This window comes from Anomalospiza imberbis, chromosome 7 (genome assembly GCF_031753505.1).
Source record: "Anomalospiza imberbis isolate Cuckoo-Finch-1a 21T00152 chromosome 7, ASM3175350v1, whole genome shotgun sequence".
Classification (NCBI taxonomy): Eukaryota; Metazoa; Chordata; class Aves; order Passeriformes; family Viduidae; genus Anomalospiza; species Anomalospiza imberbis.
Window position 1 is genome coordinate 33,565,754 of NC_089687.1, and position 22,061 is coordinate 33,587,814.

General features: G+C 42.2%; 1 protein-coding gene across 11 annotated transcripts in view; it reads left to right on the top strand.

Annotated features, from left to right (window-relative positions):
- MAP2 (microtubule associated protein 2) overlaps positions 1-22,061 on the top strand; it is a 234,233-nt gene that overhangs the window by 10,554 nt on the left and 201,618 nt on the right. The window contains exon 1 of one of the 11 annotated variants that reach the window (XM_068196485.1): positions 17,250-17,269. The exons of the other annotated variants lie outside the window; for them this stretch is intronic. The gene's annotated coding sequence lies outside the window, so the exon portion shown is untranslated. Of the gene's footprint in view, positions 1-17,249; positions 17,270-22,061 lie in introns of those variants that run through there. 11 annotated transcript variants of the gene reach the window in all.

Sequence of the window (22,061 nt, forward strand, 5' to 3'; positions counted from 1 at the left end):
AGGACATGAATCCATGTTTACTATCAGGGTCAGAAAGACTTCCTTGCAGACACTGTATTGCAGTTTTGGTATTATGGGGCTTTACTCTGAAATACCTCTGTGGTTGGCACCAGGTGATCTGCCCTTACTGCTCTGCCAAAGTCATGTGAATTTAAGTACAGAAGTACCAGTTACTTGGAAGATTTGAGTTATTTTTGTTTCTAATTTGTTTTATATACAGCTACAAGCTGTATTTTTTTTTTTTCTGAAGAGGACAGAATTTTCTTCTTCTTTCTTTTAAGTTATTGCAAGATCAGTCTCGATGACACTGCTTATTCCAGTGTGCAGTGGAATAAGTGAGTTGTCTGTATCCTGGGATGGGGAGAGAATGAATGTTTTACCTCTACTGTGTGTTTGTGTTTTCTGTAGCAGTGTTTTGGTGCCTTTTTCTTGCTTGCCTAAGGGAGAGGGAAGGTAAGTGAAAAATGAGCTTTCCTCCAGTGACAAAGTGATCTGTGGGCACATTAAAAAGGCAGGAAAAAAGAGATCAGAGAAATGTGCTATATTTTCACTTGGAAAAACTAGCTATGGAGACTTGTTTCAGCTGTTAGAGGTAGGTTCAGAACTGACAGGTCAGTAGGAATAGAATTCGCCTGTTCCAGCAGCTGTTGAACAACAGATAAAAAAGAAGTGGCTGTCTCCTTATATTCACCTCTTTTTGCCATCCAAGCACGACGTAAATTTCTTTAGGATTCTGTTCCTTTCATGCCTTTGCAGTTGGAAAATCTAGTGGATTTATCTGCCCTACTGCTCTTACCTGCAGGCAAAGGTTGATCTAGATTGAAGTGTAATCCTCCTAGATTAATAAATAAGCCCTGCCCCATGTCTGTGTCACTAAGCAGATGAGTAGCTGTTTGAAGAATGTTTTGAAGCTTGTGAAAATAATTTCTAGCAGAAACTTGCATTTTAAAAGATATTATAATATACAGATAGTAAAATGAACAAGCAAGTAAGTGTGCCTCAAGAATAAAGGTACTATATCTCTAGTCCCTTGTTAACATTTCTCTTTCTGTGATGGATTTACTTCATAGCTGAACTTGAAAATCCTTCACAACTGGCACTGGTGCTGGGCAATTTCCCCTTCCAGTGTAGGTCTGTCTGCATTTATCTCTTTCAGTTTGTTATCTTTCAGTTTAGTCACTCATTTTGTATTGAAACATAGGTCTGGGCAGAGCTCTGCATAATGATGAAACCGTGGAAAAAGAACGCGTGATGCTCTTCTGCTGGATTTTGTTTTGAAATGAGATGTTTCTTGTTTTCTGAGGAGCTTGGGATCATGGGCAAGACAACTGTGGGATGAGCAGTGCATATGAGCTTAGTGAGACTCTGGGATAGTGGTGGAAGCTGCTGGTGTGTCCATCACATGTGCACTGTTGGTTTTGGTTTTAGGTTATCCTGTTTGCTTAGGTCCTGATCCACAGTAGAACTGGAGAAGCTTCTGGACTTGGAAATTATTCGTGTTGTAATTTTCTGGGCAAATTTTTGGCTTTGTCTCTGTATCCACCATTAAATTGATCAGGGTGTGTCATATCCCCACAGGCTGTGAAGGCCTGGGGTGCCTATAGACTGTGCTGAGGACTGATGGGGCAGTGGCTCTTCAGGTACTTGGGTGCCCAAGACCAGCAAAGCAGATTCCTGGCTACTGGGCAGAGTAGGCATTTTTGCCCTGTGTGTCTCTGAGCAGCAGCTGTTTCCATTTCCTAACCTGCTAATTCCGAAGCACAGTAGGACCATCCTGACTCTGCAGAGTTCCCTGGCACAGACTGCTTTTCCATAGACTGGAAGAGTCACAAGGGCTTTTGTCTTTGCTGTAAAAATGAGCTTTCCCTGTCATGTTTGAGAAATACTGACACAATTTTTCTGTGCATGCCACTGACCCTGTTACTCCTACATAACCAGTCTGAAACATTCCTGAGAACTGACTACTGCAAGTAAACAAATAAATATTTTCTGGATTTGGCCTGAAGAGAGACAAGGTGGAACTGAGCTACAGGCAGTGAGATGCACCTGCCGAACGCCATGGCAGCAGAGAGAAGCTTGTCTCCACCTGACCTTGGGGGGATGAGATGTAATGTGGCAGATGCTCTGCAGAGAGGAGCCTGGTGGACAAGTGCTGTTGAGTCTGTGCAATGAATTGTCACAAATGGCAGCCAAACAGGGACTTATATAGGCAACTAGTGGCTGCACCAGTGATGATGCTCAGCTGAACTTTACAGGGGGCTGAAACGAAGACCACAGGTTGAAATGAAGCCCATTTTGCCAGTTGACCTTTCTGTGGGATGGAGGGTAAGCAGCCAAGAACTGTGGGGAGTGATGTCTCCCAGGAACAAAAAGACGTCCCAAAGACAATGCAACTGACTTGGAAAAAAGCACGTCAGGAAAATTGAATCTACAGATTCGAACAGACTCTTGTTATGGGCTAAAGACTGTGATCTGACTATAAATAGCACCAATGTTTTCGACCCTCAGACATGGGATGCTTCAGGGGATGCTTTGTGGTACCAAGTTACGTGGGGTGACAGAGCGCTGGCAGAAGTTGTGTCCGTGGTGAGCAGTGTTTTAGGCGCTCAATGGTGCATGTGGCACCCGGAGACCGGGAAAAGAAGGACGCTTGTGTCGCCTCGACAGTCGCACCAGCCCCTTCTGCGCCACCATCGAGTGAAACACAATGTTCTAATCATCAGCTTGTCGGGGCTGTGGAAGGAGAGCTGGAGAATGGCCCCTTTGCCCCCCGATCCTTTTGATCCTGCGGGGCAGCCTGATCTTTTCCACCCCAATCTGCACGATCGATGGGCAGCGGTGAGAAAACAAGCTGCTGTGGAGGGGGATGTGGATTTATTGTGTGCTTTTCTGGTCGTTTACCAGCCCAATCAACCACCTAGATGGAAATGTTTGCCTTATGGTATCATACAAGAGCCCGGCAGCACCGGCAAAAGCAGCACCGCATCCCTGCTCCCCGCACATGGCAGGATTTACCCAGGGAAGGGAAGAAGCATGACCAAGATGAACTGTATCCTGCACACTGCCTGCAATGTTCTGATTGCTTCTTGTGATGGATGCTCATGTAATAATCCTAATTTGAAAGTTGTCCTCTCAAGCTGAAATTACACAAAACCATTAAATCTTTTCTATATTGCTTATTTTCAGTTCCTGTCCGTAGGCAGGAACATTCCCTTGTAATTTTAAGTTGTTTCCCAAGGATCTGTCTGTTAAATCACTGTCTCCATTCATGGGAAAGATGGTTACCAGTTTTTGGGTGTTGTGATCTGTCTGCCTGTTCACGGGGAAAATAAGTTCTTGTGAAGTCATGTTATCTTGTGGAGAACCTGGGCAAACTCCAGTGAGTGAAGGAGACAAATTGTAAAATGCTAAGGAGTTGAAATGGCACATATACTTTACTACCTCACCCTAGCTTTTGAGTTTTCCTGAAAACAGTGACATGTAAACATAACACTTTAAGCTCTAGAGATGTGGCAAACCGATGTTACACATTTTCCTGAATTTGGTAGGTTGAAATATGTTCATGTTGTGATTGATACCTTTCCCATGTGTATTTTTGTTTCCACCCTGTCCTGGTTTCACCATACAGGTGGATGTGGGAAAGAACATTCAGATGTTCAGTGTCATTTTTGGTCTGCTTTTGCAGCCCTTGGAGTACCTGTCTCCATAAGGACTGATAATGGGCCAGCCTATACGTCCAAACAGATGGCTGATTTTTTTAATTTCTGGGGTTGCACTTTGTCATGGGTATTCCACGTTCCCCTACGGGTCAAGCAATTGTTGAACGGGCCCATAGGACTCTCATTTTGTTAATACAAAGTCCATTTTGAAAATAAAGTTCAAAGGATCTAACCACACTGATAGGTTGTGTTGCTCCCTGAAAGAAATCAAATTACCCTGGTTGTCAATCTTGCTTAGTACATTTTAAATCACCTGTTTTCTGTATAAATGGTACTATTATAAAAACTGCTCTTACCTTGGAAGTTTGTTTTTTTTTTTTTTTGTGAAGGACACAAAACTTAGGGTCACAGTGAAAATGTTGCACTTCCTATTAACAGTCAGAAATAGTCCTGGCACAGTCTTTCAGTGATAGTCACAGGGACATATGTGTGGTAATAAACAGCCCTTCTAGGCTTTCTGCTGTGGGCTCTGAACTTTGCTGTGCTGCAGCTGACTTGCTTGCAATAAAGCCCTTGTCTGTGTCTTTAATGAGGGACTTTCCTGAGGTAGAAATTGCCTTCCTTGGAATTAGGGGAGGAGGAGTGATGTGTATTGTGAAGAAAAGCTAAGCCAGGAAACACCTGGCAACCAGATGGCCCCTAGCATGCTGCATTGTACCCACACCTTCATTAAGGATTACTTTGGCTGTCTCTGGGTAATAGATTTAGAGGTTTGGGGTCACAAAGAATTAGAAAATTGTAGCCAGTTGCAATTAAACATGAGTTATTTTTAGAGGACAAAGAACTGAGCTGAAAGCTGAATTAGAGCTACTTGAAATGTTAGGGCTCAAATACTAGGGTGGTATTTTCTAGGTGACTGACAAAGTAGCCCATGCACTCCAGTCAGAGGCACAAAGCCACCCAGGGTGGTGACAGGTGGGCTAGAGATTGCAGAGCTGTGAGCAATGGCAGTAATGTGCAAGTGACATTATTCTGCTTCTTTAGGGCAGCTGGCGTTAGGTACTTCCCTCTGAATATTCATGTGTGCAACAAATAAAGGTTCCTTAGACTATCAGTAGACTAGAACTGTGCTTTGCACTGTGATTTGTATGAGCCTGGCTCAGTATCTTACACTTATGTTTTACCTGCATTTAATTTTGTTTCAAAGTGCCTGCAGTCCAAAAAGGGCAGGCTCAACGTTATAAACTTTTCAGGTGAATTATAAGAATATTAGTGGAAAAATAGACATCTGGGCAGAACCATACACAACACCATTTTTTGTGTTGTTGACCACTTGGTAGCAGTCGGTGGTGTGTGGGGCTCAGGAATTCAGGCTGACCCTGTGTGGTTGCCCAGAAGTGAGCAAGAGGAAAATGCTCTCCCTCCTACATCCTCAATATTCACCTGTTTACTTCAGCAGGTAAAAAGAGGCATGGCAGTACTGAGGTGCGTGGGTGTGTTTTGGCTGTCTCACAGCTGCTCTGGGAGATGCCTTTTCTTGAGAGAGCTGCTCTCTGAATAAATGTAGGCACACAGTTCGTGGTGACTGGCAGTGGGGCTGTGCTGTGGCACACAGTATTTGGTGACTGGCAGTGGGGCCGTGCCGTGGCACACAGTTCGTGGTGACTGGCAGTGGGGCCGTGCCGTGGCACACGGTTTGTGGTGACTGGCAGTGGGGCCGTGCCGTGGCACACGGTTTGTGGTGACTGGCAGTGGGGCCGTGCCGTGGCACACGGTTTCTGGTGACTGGCAGTGGGGCTGTGCCGTGGCACACGGTTTGTGGTGACTGGCAGTGGGGCTGTGCTGTGGCACACGGTTTGTGGTGACTGGCAGTGGGGCTGTGCTGTGGCACACGGTTTGTGGTGCCTGGCAGTGGGGCTGCAGCCCAGCCTCATCCCCAGTGGGCACAGCTGTGAGAAGCAGGTGAGCAGCATTGACAGCAATGAGCCATGGAGTGCCCAGGTGCACTGAGCAACCACCAAAGGGAACAGAGGGCACACAGGTGCACTGCATGAACAGGAGGCTATAAAAGGCTGGGCTGAAGAACAAGAAGGGCAGATGCTTGCAGCCTTCTGAAGTGGTGAGGTGTTACTGTTTATGGGCTGATGCTTTCTGAAATTGTATGGTCATACTCTGTATTGTGGCTGTCTCAGCTGTGACAAATAAGTGGCTCAGATCTCCTGGTTTTTGCTCAATCCAGGACTGATTGATAATGCCTTGTAGCTCATTGCCCTGCCTTGAAAGATCTGTAGCTACCTTGGGAGAATAACACATGCCAGAGAAACTTCTCTAGTCCAGGGGCTGTGTAAATGCAGGTTGCCTTCCTTACAAACACTTTGGAGCATCTTCAGGAAGCTTGAATAGGTTGTTCCTTACTTTCATTCTCATTATGTTGATGCAGTAATGAGAGCCTTGCTGGCTTTTATCCTATATATTCTTTTGAGCAGCTTCTTTGCAGAGAGTGTATCTCTCTCAGTTTCATGTTAAAATGTTTGTAAGCACAACTTGAAAACACTTACAAATGGAACACAAATTGAATTACTTGTTAGCATTGATATCAAAACTTATTGTGAATTTAATGCAGTGAGTTCTGAAGAACCCACTTAAAAACCTTGCTTTATGTATTGTTTCAGTTTTTAAGTCCACATCCTGTGGAGTTGGTTCTGCAGTTGTGATCCTTGTTAAAGACAATCTAAACTTCCATTATGCAACTGAAGTGTTTGTATTTTATTAAAAACAAGCCAATGGTCCTCTACCACATGGTATGGGGCAACCACATAAATATGGAACAACTCTCTTGAAAAGGTGGATCAAGTTGGTCAGCAAGTCTTTTCATTTTCTTGTCTCTCTGAATCTGAAAGGCTATATGGCATTTATTTTACCTTCAGGAGAGGAAAAATAAATCTTTGCAGTTCTTGAAAGCTACTGCCCCAGGCTAGGCAGTCCTTACCCTAATAGCTTGCTTCCCAGAGAGGCAAAAATGTTCTTTTGCCATGTGTTGATGTGTCTTCCACCAGGGAAAACCCCACAGCAACAGCTTGGAAAGAAAAGCAGGGGGAGTGTGCCTGAAGGATTTACTGTGCTGCTCTTGGTTTTCCCTTGAGAAAAGCCCAGCTGTCTTGAAGTCGAAATTAACATGTAAATCCTAAATTAGGCATAACTAGGGTGCTTCCTTTAGCCAATGTCTGAAGCAGGCAGCTTTGGTTTTGGGAGTATGCCGGTTTTTTCAGTGTTTGAGCAGTGAATGAGGGAGGAGATGATTTGCAATTAACATATTGTGTTGGTGCTCTCCAAAGTTGGGGCAAAAAACAGAACACGAGTTCTTTTTCCCCAGGAGTCCTGCTGCTAATGGTGTGTAAATCTGATGAAGATCTGTAATTCTAAATGTACAGAATTCCTGCTCCAGGAATGCATTGGTATTAAAATGAACAGAAGGTTGTGGTATGGGTCTTTCTGTATTTTGTGTGCATTTTGCAGAGTTGAAATGGGTAAGTCCTGGGATGTCTTGCCTTGGTGGGGGTTACCAAGGGCCTGCCAAAGTGCTAAAGAGCTCTGTGAATTGGGTTGCAAGGTGGCTTGCCTTAGCTAGGAATCTTTACTTTGTCTCTGCTGGGCTTGGCTTAGTCCTTGAAAGAAACATATTTTGCAGAAACATTTGAAGTAGTAACACAGGCACAATAACCTCATTTTTGTCAGGGAGCTGGGCTTAGTTCTAACACTGTGGAACTTGCTGGAGGCATGAGCTTGTATGAAGCAGTAGAGAGAGTTTAGGTTGGAATGGGCCTGGGGAAGCAGGCTGGGACTCATTCCCATCTGGAAGCTGAGTGACTGTGGTGTTTGTTATTCTTGGTGTTGGGGTTTTGGCACCTGCTTTCACTCTAAATCAGCGCTTGAGAATGCTGTAAAGGTCTATAAATGCCTCTGTAAAGGTGCTTATGGCTCTCTGCCTGTGTCTGACTACCTTAGGCTCCTCTTTTCTCTCTCTCTCCCTCTTTTTTTTTCTCTCTCTCTTTTCTCTCTTACCTTTTTTTCCCCCCAGAAGACTTGTGGTGTAGTGTAGGGGATGTTAATGACAATGTTAATGACAAAATAGTTTCAAGACTTCAAGCTTATTACAAATTAATAGTAGTAATTATTGTTTACAATATTACTTTTCCTAGGGAATGTCATGAAATACTTACTGAGGTGTGCCACGCAGACATTCATGGTCTAAAGGGGTCGTAAATGGTCTTAAGTTTTATGGCTAAGGCCAACATAATTTTTCAATCTAGAAAAAGACCTCTTTCAGCCTGGCTTTTAAAAAGTGTTATGAAGTGGTCTTGTGTGTGCTTTAATCATGGTCCTGTACACTGATGTTTACTTTGATGGCTCATAGACATAAATAATATTGTAGCACTGCTTTAAAATAGTGCTTTTTCACATTGTCTAGCTTAATATATTAACTAAGGACGCAGTAAGCAAAGCAGATGTTTGTTTTCCTTTTTCCCTACTGAAAAGCTATTGTTCAATTTTGGTTTTGCCATGTAGATTTTTTATGGTGACAACTGATGAAATCATGCTGTTAGTCAGATGGAAAAGTGCATCTTTATAAAATGTCATTTGAGATACTGGAAAATGCCTAGCTGGGCTAATCTGTCACTTATTCTAAGCTAATAGCTTAGATACTTCCTGCAGTTTCCTGGAGTCATATAATGGTCTACTTTAAGTCCTGTATTTGTGAACCTTGAGCTATGACTCAGGGATTTAATTTTTCTTTTCCATTTGGGGCAGAGACTAAAATAAAGATGATTTTCTACAAGTGCCCAATCCTGAATCTGACAATTTTGTAGAGAATTACTACATTTCTGTGAAAGTTTTAAACCAACTCAGTCCTTTACTAGAGAATTATTCTTGCTTCATAATGCCATCTGTTGCTTAGAAAAATTCTTCAGAAAGTCTTTTTTTCCCCCAAAGTTCTCATGATAGTAAAAATTTCTTACAGAATTGATTTGCATTGCTGTGAATTTCCCCAAGGATATTCCATACTGATCAGCATTGATCCTTTTATTAATTTCCAGTCAACTTTCCATTGTACATCCATACTCATAGAACCATTTATGCATGTGTATGTCTATGTGTGCACATATATGACTCCACTGAGCTGTATGGAACATAATATACAAATACTACTGGAGTCTTAATACTTGGATTGTGTTAAACAGAAACAGTGCCAACAGTAGGGATCACGAGAGCTGTCACCTGGACAGTTTTCAAGTGAAACATGTTTTACCTGCAATGAACGCTACATCATTCAGTTTTGCACTGAAGTGCCTGAATCACTAAACCCTTCTGCATACTACATTCACATGCCATGATAATAGCTCCTGCACATCCAGAAAGACTGAATATGAAGCTTTTCCTATGGCAGCAGTGATGAAATGTAAAGAATTACAGAATAACCTGTACATGTCTTTTGAAATATGAACATTCATATTATAACAATATTTATGATCAATTGACAAGAAAATATCTTTCAAATAATCTTATTAGATTGCTAAGTTTTACCCCACTTGCCATGCTGAGATGATTTCTACAGTATAAATTGATAACTATGCCCTTAGTCCTTTTCCCTCATTTGCTTGGTTGTATGAATCATAACTGTGAGAACTTTAGATGGAATAAATAGGTTTTGTTTCTTGTTCTGTAAAGGGGAGGGTCCTGTGCTCTGCTTCCTGTTGCAGGAGAGGCTGCTGTTACCACTGGTTGTGAGGCTCATGTTCTTGACTGCCAGCTTTACTCTCCTTAAGGAAGGGAGCTGTGATGCAGAACTTTACCAAGGGCCCTGGATATCAGATTGGGTCTGCTATTTCACTGTGAATTCAATTGGAGAGCAGGAATACAGGATAGAAAAGTGATGATGTGCAACCTAGAGCTTCCGAAGGCAGATTAAATATTGTGGGGAGTTGTTGTCTCCTGCTGAGACATTCTTTACCTAGAATCCTCAGAAGAATGAAAGTCTGCTTTATATTCAGTTGGTAAAGTTAGTACAGCATCCATTTTATAACAAGACTATTGCTTTCATTTATTCTCTACAAAGTTTGTGGGGGGGACAGTAGTAACTTGGATGAGATTTTTAGTGATTTTTCCATAATTTTCTAGAGTGTCCTACAAGTGAGCAGCATAGAAACCTTGCTAAAAATTATGGCATAATTAATCATGCATTGGGATTTATGAAGGGATTCCTTGCAGAACAAGGACAATTTATAACAAAATTAATGGCCTGACAGCTTTAGATTTTTTTTTAAAGGGAGAAAGTGCAGATCCTTCAGTGTCACTTGCACATTATCACATGTAACTTGTGTGGTGACTTTTGGGAAGGATGAGGGAGACTTCCTACCTGTTTAGACCATGAGCATAAGCTGGGAAATTAATCTAAAAACATAGGTATGTGAATATGCATGCAGGTGAGCATTCTGTCGTCATTGAAGCAGCAGAGAGAGAGAGATTAGTTTGTGCTGGGTCTGCAACTGCAGTGTTTCAAAGGTAAATGACATTTCTATTCACTCTTTCTTTATATGGTATTCTATGGATTTGATAGTTCAACAGTTAAGCCTGGACTGTAATCTCTGGAAACCTTTTTATGAGAGTTATTTTACAGTAAAACAACATGCTTTATAAATCTTGATGTGTCAATGGAAGCTCACCTGCTCTAACATCCATCAGAATTTACTCTCTAGGTATAAGTGAAATCCACACCTGAATTACTAATTGTTGGATATTAGATAAATTTTAGTTACTATATCAAAGTTTCATTTTGGCATTTTCCAGTCAAAAACAAAATCTGGTTTTGGGCGTTTTTTTCCCAGTTGTGATTGAGGTCCTTCTGCTTTAGCAAAAACCAGGTATCTTGTGGCATCAATGCCAGCCTGTTCTTTAGGGATAACAAGGAGCCTGTGCTTGTAGACTGTTGCAGGATTAACACCTGAAGTTTGGTTATTCCCTTTCCTGCTCTTCAAACAGTGCAAATCCAGCTGTGGCACTGTCCTCAGAGCTGTCAAGCCTTGGGGGCAAAACTTTCCTCAGAACAACCTGTGTTAGGAGAAAATCTGTGTGTAAAAATTTCAAAATTGTATGTGTATTGTAAAAAAGGTTTCAGTCTGCTCTGAAACTGGCTCCTAAATATGCAGGGAGAACTATGTTGATGCCAAAGGATCTAGAGAGGAAAGGCATGCTTGAACTGAGCATTTTGCCTGTGCTCTGTGGTCCTGGCCTCCTGTGTTGTTGTCTGAGGTAGATGTATGTGTGTCTCTTTGGGCAGGCAAGGGACTGCTGCCTTTTAGGAGAAACAGCACTTCATGGTCCCTCTGTTCTCCAAGGATGTCTGGGTGATTTTATTTCCTTCAGGGTTTTCATCTCAAGAGTATTGTTTTGGTGCAGGTTTTTAGAGCCCTAACAGTCTTCCCAGATGCACTGGTGATAATACCATGCACTGTCCAGGTACCTGTACAGACTTCCTGATTCATAAATGTTCATTAGTTCATATCATGGACATTAATCCCATAAGCCAGCTCCAATCAGCAGCTGAACTGGGGACAGATTTAGGGTGGGAACCAAGTGTCTCATTGAGCACAGGGCACATAGAAGAGAAAAGGGCAGGTCTTAAATCAGTGTGTAATTTAATTGTTTTGGTTTTCTTGAGGCCTTGAAGCAATGCAATGCAGGTTTTTTGAAGCTGACTTAACAAAATACTGGGATATGCTGCCAAGTCCATGTGGGTGGAGAAAAAAAGGAGGTGTTACTGATTTTTATAAACACTTGTGTTCTCAAGAAAGAAAGAAAAAAAGGATCAGAATTTCCCAGTGGTTCTTTGAGAATGTAAATGCCATGAGTATTTTGGTCAACGGCAGAAATGGCATTTCCTGTGCTGCCTTTATTGCTCAATTGCCTTGTCCTAGTTACATAAGTTGTAGTTTATCAACTGGAGCAGATGCATAGAAAACCTGTTGGAGAACTCTACGAGTCATTCATCACTTTCTCAAAATTTCCAGCTGAATTACTCATACTCACATTTGCTGTGAAAAGGAAGCTCAGGTATTCTGCATCAAAGGATTGAAGTTGCTTCCTTTTACCTGTAAACTAAATATTTTTTGCCTTTTATTTGATGATATTTAGGTAGAAAACTTGAAAATTAGCACAAACATATGTTATTTTCCACAAAGACAAATCTCAAAAGTTTTTATCAATTTTGTGACTCTTTTTCATCCTTGATAAAACCTTATTTCTTGTAGTGGTTGGAGACAAGTTACTTGTCACACTTATATTTACACCTTATGTGGTGAGAGATGCTTGTCACCAGCCTACATAGACCATTTGCTTTACAACAGTATATTGATCAGCCCAATATAATGTTTTATTTACATAACCAAATCTAAAGAGGATACTTTTTATCAAGAGATTCTATGCGTAGATGATTAATTACGACAAGATGTAAATAGTGTTCAAGTAATTTTGAATTCTTTAAAAGAGGCCAGCGACTGTTAAAATATTTGGCAGTGCACAGTGTGGCCTGGCAGTGGAGACTCTCTAGAGGCTGTTCACTTTGATTTGTAGGGGAAGAGGCTTAGACCTGCCTGGATTCATAGCACTGTTTGCTCTCCATTCTGGGCCTCTTGCTAGGCTGATACAAGATGGCCTTCTAAAGATGCTGAAGTTTTCATTAATGTTGTTATTGAGTGCACTCTACATTAAAAGAGTTCTTCGCTGTTCAGAGCTCTGAGATGATGCAGAGCTGGGACGACTTTACTTGAAATAGTAATGACCAACTCAGTTCCAGGCAATCAAAGGAAGGAGATGTTGGAAGAAAACAAACTAAAAAATCTAGCCCCAGACGGAGCAGAGGACACAGTGTGTAGAATAGCAGAAATGTGGGAATCTGTGAGGCTCACTTTATCTTGCATGTCTGTTTGTGAGAGCAGGGGTTTAAATTGTGTAGTGACTTTTAGTGAATTGGCATGTGAATGGAGGAATATGCTTGGTTTTGCTTCTTCTTGCAAGTCTGACCTGAAGCTGTTAGCTGTGGAGCTGTTGATCCCAGCATCAAAAGCAGCCTGTTGTACTAATCACTGGATCAGGTAGTGGGACTGCTAGGTCTTGTTTCCTTAAATTGGCCTGGTAGTGCCTTTCAATCAGTGGCACTAGAGTGAATAATGAACTCAAGATTTGTCCTGGTATCCTCATTGTAGGCCATAGGTCTTAGAGTGTAAGTTATTAAATTACTGTAGATGAAACACCAGAGAGATTGGTCCTTGAGTCCCTTGGGGACTGTGGAATTGCAAATTAACTCCTCACAATTTACTTAATCAGAGCATGTATTTATTTTCTCAGAAAACCTTCTCTTGTGACAAAAGTTCATGGAGCGGCTAATTGGAACAGAGGTACAGCTGGGACTCTCAGCTTCCTTCTGCGAGTAGCAAGCTCCTTTTGTGCATTTCTGTGCCAGCTCTCTGTGATGTACTGATATGTAAGGACTTTACATTGAACCTCTGTCAGGGGCAGATGGGCCCAAAACTCCTCAGCACTCACTATGGAGAAAAACTACTGTGCTGACACAGTGCCTCATAGATAATGTGGCTTGCTCCCAGTTTCCAACACGCTCTTCTTTGTTCTTCTCACTATAACTAATGCTGCAGGTGATATTTTTGTTGTTACTTGTCTTTCAAAACAAAAATTTCTACTCTTTCGTGATATATCGTAAGGTGGTGTGAATCCAAGTTCATTGGATCTGTGGTGTCAACTACAGTTTGTATAGTTTAGATTGTAGGACAGCTTTAGAGCATGAGATCTTTCCTGCTAGTCTGAAAAATCTAGATCCTCAAAGAAAATGAGTAAAAATGTTTGGCTCTTCTATGAAGTGATCTCTTGCCTTCCATGTGCTTGCAGGTGTGGATGTAGGGGCCAAAACCCTTAAGGCTGATATTTTCAAAAGGATCTGAGCCAAATGTAGTGGGAATTGGGATGCACAGAAATCCTGAGGGTTTTTTTTTGTACCAGGCCCAAAAAAATCACGTGCAGCACATGAGGGCTGGCTGCTGCCCATGTCATGTGTTCCCTCATATGTAATCCAAGTGAAATGTTTTCCTTCTGAGCAGCTCGGTGTCTGGGTGGGTGACTGCATGGAGCTGTGTGAGGTGGACGTTCAGGCTGCCCAGGTGCCACCTGGCTGAGGAACCTGTTGTCCTCCTGCCAGTGGTCCCAGAGAAGTTTGGCCCTGATGTTGATGTCCTTATTCCCTCCATGCAGTGTAAGTAAGACAAGAAGACAAAAGCTCTTAGGTCTTGAGTACAGGGACAATATTTGTCCTCAAAAAGTGTGTTGTTATTTCAGCTCATGAGATGGAATGAGGGAAAATGAGGCTTTAGTAGTCATAGTTAGGTTTTTATTTTAAGAGAAAGAGAACATGAGGTGAACGTGTCACTCAGTTTACTTTTCATAATGCTCATTAAATTTATCTTTGAACTTGCAATTACTCCTTCTCTTTTTTCATCCCCAATTCTCATCTCTGCTATCATCACCATGAAAAAAAGCATTCTATAGCAATAGGTTTGCTGCTCTAAATGAAGGGAGTTCTTTTTAACAAAAGTTGATTTAGTGTCTGAAACCAGAAGAGTCATGGTTTGTCTCCTGGATCAGGTGGCTGTAATGGTGAAGACCAGGTGACACAGGAGCTATTTGTTTTGTCCTTGGAGACAAGTATTTTTCTGATCAAGAAGGATATGCAACTTTGGGAAATCAGGAATTATAACTGCTTTAACATCTGGTGTCAACCAAAAAAATGAGTATGCTCAAATATCAGAATATTATTTTTCTGTAATTAAGACTGTGTTTCCATCGTAAAGACTTTCAGTATCTCTAGAGATTACAGGATAATAATAACTTGGCAAAAAAAAAGAAAAGAAAAATTTGCCAGTTGAAAGTTAGCTTCAGATATATTCTCCTGAGTATATTTTTTTAACCATATCATAACAAAAACAAATTGTCATATTTAGATTATATCAGATTAAAAAAATTCCTAGCAGTCTGTCATCTGTGGTTGGATCTTTGTGGTGAGAACTGCCATCTCAAAAGGAGAGATTATGTTTAAAATGCCTGGGTTTTTTTTTTTAATTTTTTTTTTTTTAATAAAGCATGCTTAACTATCCTGTAGTTGCAAACAATGTGTCTCCAAGTTCTAGGTCTGCTGGAAGTGCCGAGACGTGGGGTTCCTGGGTGGTGTTGGGAAGTCCTGGCATGCATCTGTCTGCCCCTCTAGGGACATAGGTATGCTTAAAGCTGTGTCCTTGCATGCCGTGGCTGTTAGTGAGGGATAGCTTCTTCATCATGCAGCAGGCTGTGACAGTGCCACGTGGATGAATGTTTATGGATACAGATCCTGATCCTGTGCTCTGGAAAGAGCCATGCTGATTCTACTGGAGTGCTTTGAAAAGGAGTGGATTGCTCTGGGAAGCTGTCACCCCACTGTGGCTCTGCCTGCTCCATTCCCCCTTCTTCCTTTGCCTTGAGGAGAACCAATGCCTTGCACTAAACCCAGTGATTTCCAGGAAGTCATTCTAGTCTGCTTTGCAATAATTCTCTGAGTGAATTTGTTTGGTAAATTAGCAATAATGTCTGGCATACTGAGTGCAGAGTTTCCTGAAGGGAAAACAAGTATGAATTTAATATGAACAGTTGATTTATATGTTTCTGTTTTGAAAACAATTTTTCTCGCTGTTCTGGAAGCTGGATGAATAGTCCTGGAAGCACAGAGAAACAGGAATAGGAAACATGCAGCTTGAGTGCAATGTTTGAGATACTGCCCTGTGCAGAGGCTGACCTGGAGACTCCAGCCTAGCGCTTTGGGGTGGGGCTGCTGAAACAATCCTCTCTAAATAACAGATCTAAGAACTTGTTTTGCTCTTTTTGTAATAAGCTGGTTGTAAATCCTTGTTTGCATTATTCATCAGGCCTCAAAGATAGAGGAATAGCTTTTAATGAATTTATGCACTAATATTTTTCCATCAAGAACTGAGTCAATTCCTGGAGGGCGAGCATCTGTTTCCATTTGAGTTGTGTGACCATTCAGACCATGGCATCTTTGCTGATGCTGCCACTGAAGAGGCCAGCTGCATGGATAATGGATCTTGGGGCCCGGCGTTCTGTCAGCACCTGGATTGCACCATCGTGGAATTTCATGCAGGCTGTACATAAGGGTTGGGTGAAGCAGCACAGTGAGTGAGGCCTGGGTAAAGATAGTGCAGATAGGCAGTGCTGTGGTACCTCCCAAAATAGTAATTTTATGTTTGTCCTCTTCTTGGTGCGCATGCGCTTTTGGCAGAGGTTACTGCTTCAGCCACTGATGCCCATTCCTGGCTGAGACAACTGTGCTGCAGGCTCTCTCCCAGTTTGCTGAACTGAGTAACTGCGCTAACTTTGCTTGGTTCAACAAATTCCTGTGAGTAGCTGGATTGACAGCTTGTGGGGAGGCAGCCCCAGAAGGAGATAGTGTGTTTATGATGACTGGGGAGTAGTAACTGGAGAGATACCAATGCATTTTCTTTTGTAGGCAGTATGGGAAGGCCAGCTTTGTGTTTATTTTTTAAAAATCTTTCTTGCAGTTTAAAACCAGCTCTCTTTTTAGAGCAAGTGTTTGCATTTGAGGCTTTGGAAGTGCTTGTGGTCAGAGGCACCAGCAGCACCTGCAAGTGGACACCTAGCTAATGCTTGGTCCCTTTTCAGTTTCATGACATCTTGGGAAGAGAGCTCAAAAGACTTGGGAGAACTGGTGGGGATGAGTGGGTGAATTGAAAACAAAGTTATTTGGTCCAACTTGTAATTGGAGGAAGATGTGTTCCTCTGTTTTGTAGACAGAGTGCTTTCAGGGCTTTCCCTTGCTGGCTAGGATTACATGGGCCATGTGACAATCAAGGGCATTCTCTGCTGCTGTAGACTGTTGCAGGCACACAGTTTGTGGTGACTGGCAGAGGGGCTGTGCCGTGGCACACAGTTTGTGGTGACTGGCAGTGGGGCCGTGCTGTATGCACACAGTTCGTGGTGACTGGCAGTGGGGCCGTGCCGTGGCACACGGTTTGTGGTGACTGGCAGTGGGGCCGTGCCGTGGCACACGGTTTGTGGTGACTGGCAGTGGGGCCGTGCCGTGGCACACGGTTTGTGGTGACTGGCAGTGGGGCCGTGCCGTGGCACACGGTTCGTGGTGACTGGCAGTGGGGCTGTGCTGTGGCACACAGTATTTGGTGATTGGCAGTGGGGCTGCAGCCCAGCCTCATCCCCAGTGGGCACAGCTGTGAGAAGCAGGTGAGCAGCATTGACAGCAATGAGCCATGGGGTGCCCAGGTGCACTGAGCAACCACCAAAGGGAACAGAGGGCACACAGGTGCACTGCATGTGGGATGAAGAGTATAAAAGGTTGCACTGTAGAACAGTAAGGAGCTGTGGATGCTTGAAGTCTTCTTTGGTGTCGGTCGTGCCTCCACCATCGTCCTGACAGTAGACCAGTGATGATTCAGAACTGGATGGGTCATTTAATTTCTTGCTGGCAGGTTAGGAATTTTTCCTGTTGTTTGTATCCTTTCTTATTACTAGGCCTTCTCTGCAGATTTAGCCTTGACTTGTCGCTGTGCAGGGATGAGATGCTTGCTGGCAGCAGCTGCATATTTTGTGTGGGCAGGTTTGAATGGTCCTGAAAAGTCTGATAGAGTCAGATGGAGTTCTTAGGTTTCACTGTCTGACCAAAAGATGTCAGTGATTTGTTTAAAGATATTCTGACTGCTTAATTACATACTTTATTTTTAGAGGGTTCCAGTCACTTAATGTGAGGGATCATAAATAACTAAAATGTGTTCCTTTTCCAGACTGGTATATAGCTAAATGGATTGCATGACACCAGACCAACCTCTCCAGCCACTGAGATGCTCTTGCTGCACAGAGACTCAAGTTTGTTTTCAGAAGCTAGTGAGGGTTTTGCCTTTCACTCAGGCTCAGTTTTCTGAGTCACTTAGTGAAGTTTTACTATGTTTTCTTCTTGGTAGGGAGTCCCATCACTGAGAGTTCAAATGCTTGCACCTTTTTGTATGAGAAATACAGTCTATCACAGCAAGCAGTGTGGGTAGACCTGAACTCCACATTGCCATTGCATTTTTGGGAAATTTCATAGCAGTAGTATAATGTGTCATTAGGAGTTACTGTGCTATTTCCTGGTAAGATTGAGCTCTAGCTGGAGTTGTGTCTGTAAAATGCTTTTGTTCAGATGTATTACACTGCACACGGGTGTTTCTTGCTTTCAAGACAGAAGTAAAGCATTGAATCTCCGAAATGCTTCAAAATGGGAACAGAGATCTCACTGCAAAGTAAGTTAAGAGCAAAGGTTTGACAAAGTAAATCAGAATTTCTGGTAAGAATCTTATATCTGTCTTTGGGAGTGACACTCTGCAGAATTGTAGTGTTTTCCTGTCTCAGTTGCACACAGATGCATTTTTTTTTAGCTGAAACGTGCTTCAGGTGAGCTCTGGAGTCACAGCTAAGTATAAGTAGGGCATATTATGGCCAGTTTGAGGTTCTCCAGTGTAAAACCAATATTGATATGTACTGGAACGAATTCACTGGGTGATTAAGGGGACAGAGATGTTTGAGGACAGACACAGAGGGAGATGTTTTTTTCTTCCATCTGCCGAGAAAGGAGGTTATTCAGGAGTTTCAGTGCTGCCTTTAGCTACCTTGTGGCTAGGGAGAGTGTAGAACAGGTGCTGCTATACTTTTCTTGAAGTGCATGATGAAGGAGCCAGGGCAAAGATGCAAGTTGAAACAGGGTAAATTCCAGGTAGATCTAAAAAAACCCCTTTTGTGTCATGAGGGTGGTTAAACACTGGAACGCGGGCACTGAGGGGTTGTAGACTCTTCAGTCCTGGAGGTATTTTGAAGCTCAGCTGGATGAGGTCCGGGTGAACTGCTTGGGATAGGTGCATAGGCAAGAGACCTCAAGAGGCCCTTCCAGCCTGTGTCATTCTGTGATTCTAGATCTAGGTGAAGACTGTGGCCTCTTGAATGGAAGCTCATGAGGAGGATCAGATGTGCTTGAGAGTAGTCAGCTCTTGTTTGACTTGTGCAGCTCTTGTGTGACTCATGGGTTGTTCAGTTCTGGCATTGACTTTGAGTGTTACAGATACAGTAAAGGAGTGCAAGTCCTCCTCCCATACTGGCTTGTGCTCTGTTGCCATTCTGGTTTGGAGGGTTTGCTGTAAGCTGTTGAACAATAATTTTGTGTAATTAAATATCTATTATTAGTAGATATTTAGAACAGAGACTCGACAAGGTAAAGGCCTTGTCAAGCCTCTAAAGGGGAAGAAATGATGCCTTAAGTTTCAGCTTTCATATTTTTCAGATTCTGTGCTGCCTAGGGGTGTAGCTCTGAGCTTCATATTAAGTGTTAGTAGGTTCTCTTAACAGGTAGGTAGATAAAACAATCCTCTTCCAGCTTGAGACTAAGGACAACTGTTACAAGCTTCAGGCCAAAAAGTATAAACAATGGGCAACTGAAGAAGGATGAGACTTCATAACCTGAAGCTGTAATTGACAATTAACTCTAATATGCAAATGGACCAAAACTGATAAAAGTGTGAGACCTTGTGACCTGTTGTCCATTTTGTGACCATTTTGGATCCATCTTGGGTGTAGCCCTGGCCAGGCTCTCGTACTGCCCAAGGTGTATCCTTTAAGGCCCTTCAAGAAATGCCTACTTTATTCCTTTAGCTCTGTCTAGTCTCTGTTCCAGGTTCAGCCTCTCAAGGCATCAGATGTGGTGGAGTTGTGAAGAACAGCAAAGAAACATCAGCAGATGTACAAAACTAGCAGAGTAGCTTTCTGAAGCAGCTTTTTCTACTCCTTTATTTGTATACCCTAGCTGCTTATTAAAAGGAAACCCCTCTATGTGATGTTCCTGGCCTGGCAGAGTCTTTTTTAAGTACCAGGGAAAGAAGGAGCTGTACTGCTTTTCCTCAAGAGAGAAGGCACAGGGGCCCAAATGGGTTATCAGAAAATTATAGCAAAGATAGGAAGAGGGTGGTTTTGTTTATAGTACTTAACAATTTGCCTGCTGAACCACCACATGGTCCATGGGCAATTAATGGCCAAAATAGCTGGTTCTGCACAGCAGCTATTCTGTCTAAGCATCAGAATGTGTCCACTGATTGTAGGTGGCTTTTATCCTCCTTTGGCTAGTCTGTGGGTAACAAATGTTTTTACCAAGATCAAGCTGCTGGCCATTGCTATAACTTGTGGCAAGGTTAAATGTCTTCTGCCTGGTTAAGACTGACTTTTATGAGGTAGGATGTGAAAAGTGAATGAACCTGGGAGAAAAACAGGAGCAATACCAGCTTCTGGTTTGTGTCTCAGTACCATCTTGGGAATCTGCTATGGAAATGTTTAGACCAAAAGATGTCTTTATTTGACGATTGAAAACATCTTTCAGAAGCTCTTAAAGAGTGTTTGAGGTAAAGAGCACCTTTCATTTGTGGCTAATATCAGACTATTATTAAGATTTATTGCTTTCACAATGATCTCTTCATTCCAGTGCATTACTGTGCTTGGGCTCTCTGCCAGATCTGAGCCCTGCACAGTATCCCTTAGCAAATGAATATGGCATGGGAACATATGAACATGATATTTGTGTGACCATCACTCTTAACAGCAGAATTTCACTGACCCCCTGAAATTTTATCTGGTAAGTTCAGATGAGGCAAAATTAGTCAGTGTAATTTCCCTGGTGCTGAAAGCTTCACATGCACTGCAAAATGGAGTGTGAGATAATCTACCATTATGTATTTCCTAAACAAATCTCATTGCTTCTTTGTCTTGGGGAAGTGTCACAGTGATAATTCTCTAGCTACATTTGCTTTCCATCTATCATGGTGAATGAGAAAGGGAGATGAATTAAGAGATCTAAGCTTTGTTTTTGAGGTCTCACAGACACCATTGCCTGTAAGGCAATATGTTGTTTAACAACTAAGGGGCTGTACCACTTCACTTTTCTCAGTAATAGTATACTCTTTGGGAGTAAAATGTTTATTTGTTTCTGCTGTCCCAGTGTTATTACTACACAGTGAAGCTTGATGTGTCTTTTGCATTTGTATGTAGTTGATGGATCACACATTGACAAAGAAACCCAACCAAAGCTAGCCAAACCAACAAGAAGAAAATGAAAACATCTGTGTCTGGGTAGAGAGGTTTAATTAGCTCTCCCCTGTGGTCTCTTATCCTGCTAATATTGCTTTGGTCAGTATCAAAAATACATACCTTGTAGTTTCCTAAATATGTATTGCCCCAGACAGCAGCTGTGGTGTGTGATTTGCTTGTGTGGGAGAAGGAACTGGGAGGTTTGGGAGGTGCTTGTGTGCCAGGATCTCAGCCTTCACCTCCCTGCAGGAACAGCTGGGAGCTGTGCTGATCCTCTTGGGAGAGCTGGGGGTGTGTTTGGTGTCATTAAATCAGAAACTCTTCAGAAGTTCTTACAGTATTTCTGATGCACCATGACTCAGATGAGGTCCTGATTTCATCTGTGGCTCCATGGCATGTCTAGTATGAAAAAAAATTGTCTGGTAGCATTTTATTTTCATACTTGGTGAGTTGTTGCATACTACTAACCTTTTCTTAACAGTTTACTACAGCCAGTAAAAGTGGTCTGTGAATGGTAAACAAACCATCATTTTTAAGTGTCATGATACTAAATTAATTGCATTTGTGTGAGATAATCCTTTATTTCCTGTATTGCTGTTTCTGGTTTGCTGCTTCTTTCCTGCTATTAATTGCTTAGTCAGGTTTCATTGCCGTTGTACCACAGGTGAGGTTTGTATAGGAAATCATGAATAATGAGTGGAACTCCTTTGCTTTAGGATTTGTGTTTGCTTGCACAATTAAATATGTTCTAAAAGGCTGAAATACCTAGTATATTATTGCTGCCACTACAAAGCAAGACATGCTGCTTACATGTTTAAAAATCATTATTTAGGACTGACTGAATGACAAATTTATTCCCCCATACTGGGTAAAAGTCTGAAAATAGTAGAGTGTTTATTACAAAAATACCCTGTAGGACTACTGATGGCTTAGATTTACAGTCCTTTAGATTATTACTGATACCTTAAATAAACTGTGTGACTGCACATGTAAACATATATTCTGCTGATAAACATATTTTTAGATGTTGATGTTCTTCACTAGGACTGACAGAACTGTGCCAAATATACATCCCAAGTTTGTGAGAAGATTTATTGTCCAAGGAGATAGGTAATTTTCTTTGGGCCACTATTATTCTGGTATTCTTGGAGCCATAATAGATGA